Source organism: Arachis hypogaea, chromosome 20 (genome assembly GCF_003086295.3).
Source record: "Arachis hypogaea cultivar Tifrunner chromosome 20, arahy.Tifrunner.gnm2.J5K5, whole genome shotgun sequence".
Lineage (NCBI taxonomy): Eukaryota > Viridiplantae > Streptophyta > Magnoliopsida > Fabales > Fabaceae > Arachis > Arachis hypogaea.
The window spans coordinates 29059694-29065077 of NC_092055.1; positions in this window are offsets into that span (position 1 = coordinate 29059694).

Here is a 5384-nt window from a genome sequence, read left to right on the forward strand (position 1 = left end):
AAACATGCAAATGCAACAACTAACAAGGAAAATAAAACATTGGTGTTTGAGAAGGAAATACTAACCCATGGAGATCGCTATCGACCTCCCCACACTTAAAGATTACACCGTCCTCGGTGCATGCTGAGATGTGCAGGTGGACGGGTTGTTCCAACTGATGCTTTTCTTCAAGGATTGTGCAGATGGATTTGTTTGTCTCCCCTTAAGAAATTTTTCCGCTCCCTTCGTGGTGGCCATCCTGAAAGAAGAGGGAAAAGAAAAAGTAACCCAAAAATAAAGATAGAAAATAAATAAAATATGGGTGTTAATGCCAGATAATAAGGGTCTCAATTATATGGTAGCTACAACATGCAAATGAGAAAACAGTAGAAGTACATGGCAAATCAGGAATGCAAAAATTTGCAAAAATAGGGAAGAGAGTGTGGGTAAGGAGAGATAATAAAAATTCATGTCAATGTAAAAGTAATACAGGTATAAAAGATTAGCATTGATATAAACAATATTACCTATCCAGAATAAAACAAGTCACTAAGCACCCAAAATAATTCAAAGGAAGATGCAACAGTTAAATAAGAAAATTTTAACACCAAAGGAAAAATAATGAATTTAGAAAAGAAAACAAAAATATGCACAAAATTAAGGTGCAATGAATGAAATATGCAAATAAATTAAGTAAAATAAAATAAAAGATAAGAAGAATGAGAAGGGAAAGAAAGGAAGAAGAAGTAAGTAAGAAAGGAGGGAGAAAAAATTAGGATTGGGGGAGAAAAGATAAGATATTTGGCAAATTAGGATAAGCTGTGAGGCGCAAGCGACGCGGTCGCGTGAAGCACGCGGTCGCGTGAAGCACGCGGTCGCGCAACTTGCGCTTAAACTAATTGACGCGGTCGCGTCGGTCACGCGGTCGCGTGACCCGTTTTATGCTGCTGGCGCGAGGGCAGCCTCTCTCTCGCACAACTCTCTGTTCAAAAATCATTAATTGCCAAATATTGGGTGACGCGATCGCATGGGGCATGCGATCGCGCGAGTGGCCACTTAGTAGGATGTGACGCGGGCGCGTGGGGCACGCGGTCGCGTGAGATGGACTGCGCGTCCAGCGCCAGTCCAGCACCACTCTAGCACAACTTTCGGCTGTGCACCATTATTACGTCGAAATCTTGGTCACACGGCCGCGTGGGGCACGTAGTCGCGTGGGAGGCGATTATTCCCATATGACGCGGTCGCATCGGCGATGCGGTCGCGTGGGACGATTTGTGCCATTGGCACGCCTCCAGCCACGCTCTCGCGTGACTCTCTGTTCAATTTTCTTTCTTCCCAATGCATTGGCGACGCGGACGCGTGGGTGACGCGGTCGCGTCGCGTGCGATTCTTTTTTTTTTAATGCAATATGCAGAATGCAATGCTTAATGTGAATGCTATGAAAACTTCCAGTTTCAATGAAAATTAAAATAAAATAAAAACAAACAACATGAAATAAAATTGAAAAAGAAACGATCATACCATGGTGGGTTGTCTCCCACCTAGCACTTTTAGTTAAAGTCCTTAAGTTGGACATTTGGTGAGCTCCCTGCTATGGTGGCTTAGGCTTGTATTCATCCAGGAATCTCCACCAATGTTTGTATTTCCAGTAACCTCCGGGGTCCCAAACTAGGCATGTAAAGCCCTTAAGAAGCTTCAAACAGATTCTTAGGCTCCCGGGGTGACAAATGTCAGAGCAGATTCCAGGATCCCAAATCTTGCTTTTACACCCATTTTTGTTGGGATTTGTATTTTTCCAGCCGGGTGATAAGTAATTTGAATTCTCATTGCAGCTACCAAACAGCTTCCTAGACCCATTCAATTGAGCTCTACACCAACCTTTGCGTTTAAACTTAAGGCTTCCAACCATAATGAACCTTGCAGGACAATTCTTACCACTGACCATCTTCCTCTTACTCTTAATGCCACAAAGAGCTCTAAGTTGACCATCCGTCTCCAGTAGCCCATATTCAAGTGGAATTAGAAAGCTAAGGGATATGAATTTTACCCACTTGAATGTTGTGAAGGATGATGGAAACTTAGGGGGAGGGGTCTCCAATAACTTTGGCAAGGTGATTCCAAGCTCCACTCCCTTGTGCTTTTTGACAACTTCCACCTCCTTGCAAGCTTCTTTAATTTCAACCTCTTCCTCTTGGTAGCTTTCTTCTAATTCAATCCTCTCTTTACTGCTTTCCAAGGGCATGGGAGGTTGTGCTTCTTCTTCTTTAATCTCCATCTCTTGATCAACCTCTTCCAAGTCTTCAACTATGATATGCTTTGGAGGTTGTACACCCTCCTCAACATCAATTTCAATCACCTTGGAAGGAGGATCTATAACCTGACTTTCCTATGGAGGTTCAACATTTCCTAAGTCTACAACCACTTCTTCCTCTTTAATAATTACAGCTTCCTCCACTTGTTTCAGTACAAAATCATGCTTTGTACTGTCCATTGGAGTTTCTAGTATCTCCTTCATGCTACGTTCTTCATTAGATTGTCCACATGAAGCCATGGGGTTCCTTGAGTATCCGAACATCGGGAAGCTAATTGATTTATTGCTTGATTCAATTGGTGAATGGTTGCTTGAAGTTTTGCACATGTTTTTGTGAGACGCTCTGTTGAGTCTTGAGGTGATGGATATGGACATGGTACATAGGAAAGTGGTGGTTCTTGATATGGTTCATATGGCTCATAAGGTGGTTGGTATGGTGGGTAAGGGTTAGGATCATATGAGGGTGTTTGGTGGTAATGGGCTTGTGAGTATGGTGGTCCAAAGCTATGTTGAGGAGAGGGTTTATAGGAATATGGTGGTGGTTGTTGATAGTCCATTGGAGGTGGTTGTTGCCATGAGGGTTGTTCAAATCCTTGTGGCTCCTCCCATCTTTGATTGTTCCAACCTTGATGCCTGTTCTCCTTGTAATTTCCTCTTCCTGCAACATAATTGTAACCAGACTCGTAGCCAAAGGGGTGAGAGTTCATAGTAGCAAATAAAAATTAAAAACAAAAATAAAAAAAGCAATTTTAAATTAAAAGGTTATTTAAATTTTGAATTTAAAAATTAAAATTTGAAATTTGAAAATTAAATTTTTGAAGTTTGAAATTTGAATTTTGAAATTTGATTTTTGAAATAAGATAAGATAAAATAAAAATTTTAAAATAAAAACCAATAACCTCTTAATTTACGAAAAAGCAAAAATAAAAACAAAAATAAAAACAAGTAAAAAGCAAATATTTACAATAACCAATAATAAGGCACACGTTTGCGATTCCCCGGCAACGGCGCCATTTTGAAGAACTGAAGATTGATGGTTTAGAAGTTATAATAAACTCTCGTTGTAAGTATAGTTACTAAACCAAGCAATCAACCTTTCTTACAAACGTTTTGGTTGTCACAAGTAACAAACCCCTTTTAAAATTGATAACCGAGTATTTAACCTCGGGTCGTCTTCTCAAGGAATTGCAGGGAGGTATGTTCTTATTATTGGTTATGAGTTTGTAAATTGGGGTTTTGGAAGTAAGGAGGGAATATGTTATATGACAAGTAAAATAAAATAATAATAATAAAATCTCTTGGCAAGGTATGAGAAATTGAAAGTCCAAATTAGTTATCCTTCTCAATAATAAAGAAGATTGAATCTTAATTCCACTTAGTTAACCTTTGCTAAAGCAAAGGAAAGTCAAGGGATTAATTAGTTTGACCTTCGAATCCTATTTATTTCCTAAGAAAAGATTGGGATTATTGAAAGTCAATTCAATTAGCAAAGATAACAGTTATCAATTATGTTGAGCTAAGATAACTCCTGAGTTACTGATTTCTTAACCAAGACCAAAAGGAAAAAAAAGTAAATCTACTGGAATAAAAAATGTCTTCAAATGGGAATAACAATAATGTAAAGAAAGCAATAATAAACTGAAATACCTCAATTAGCACTAATGAAGATATCAAATGTAACATGGAAGAGTTCATAAATTAAATTAGAAAAATAAATAAAAAGAATATTGAAGTTGTGATGAAGAAGAAATAATCCTAAAACTAAATCCTAAGAGAGAGGAGAGAACCTCTCTCTCTAAAAACTACATCTACTCCTAAAATTGTGAATGTGAAAGCTTCCTTTTATGAATGGATGCATTCCCCCAATTTATAGCCTCTAATCTGTGTTTTCTGGGCCGCAAACTGGGTCAGAAACAGCCCAGAATTCGCTGGAGAAGAAATCTGCCACGCTGGTTTTTTGCCACTGCGATGCGGTCGCGTGGAGCACGCGTTCGCGTCGCCTAGCGTCCGGGAAACTATGGCATATTTTATATCAAATTGAAGCCCCAGATGTTAGCTTTCCAAAGCAACTAGAACCGCGTCATTTGGACCTCTGTAGCTCAAGTTATAGCCATTTGAGTGCAGAGAGATCAGGCTGGACAGCTTAGCAATTTCTCCAACTTCTTGTATTCCTTCCACTTTTGCATGCTTCCTTTCCATCCTCTAAGCCATTCCTGCCCTGTAATCTCTGAAAGCACTTAACACACATATCAAGGCATCTAATGGTAATAAGAGAGGATTAATATTAGCAAAGATAAGTCCAAAGAAACATGTTTTCAATTAAAGCACATAATTAGGAAGGCAAATGTAAAACCATGCAAATAGTATGAATAAGTGGGTAAAGAGTAGATAAAAACCATTCAATTGAGCACAAGATAAACCATAAAATAGTGGTTTATCAGAGGCTCACACTAAGACCATAGAGATTCCATTGAATTTACTTTTGCCATTCATGAGCTCTGATGAGTATTCTTCCTCTGAAGAGGATGAAGATGTTACTGAAGAACAAGTTGCTAAGTACCTTGGAGAAATCATGAAGCTAAATGCCAAGCTATTTGGTAATGAGACTTGGGAGGATGAACCCCCTTGCTCACCAAAGAACTGGATGACTTGACTAGGCAAAAATTACCTCTGAAGAGACAAGATCCTGGAAAGTTCTCAATACCTTGTACTATAGGCACCATGACCTTTAAGAAGGCTCTGTGTGACCTAGGGTCAAGCATAAACCTCATGCTTCTCTCTGTAATAGAGAAGCTAGGGATCCTTGAGGTACAAGCTGTAAGAATCTCACTAGAGATGGTAGACAATTCAAGAAAACAGCCTTATGGACTTGTAGAGGATGTCTTGGTAAAGGTTGAAGACCACTACATCCCTGCTGATTTCATAATCCTAGATACTAGGAAGTGTATAGATGAATCCATCATCCTTGGCAGACCCTTCCTAGCCACAGCAAAAGCTGTGATTGATGTTGACAGAGGAGAATTGGTCCTTCAAGTGAATGAGGACTCCCTTGTGTTTAAAGCTCAAGGATATCCCTCTGTAACCATGGAGAGGA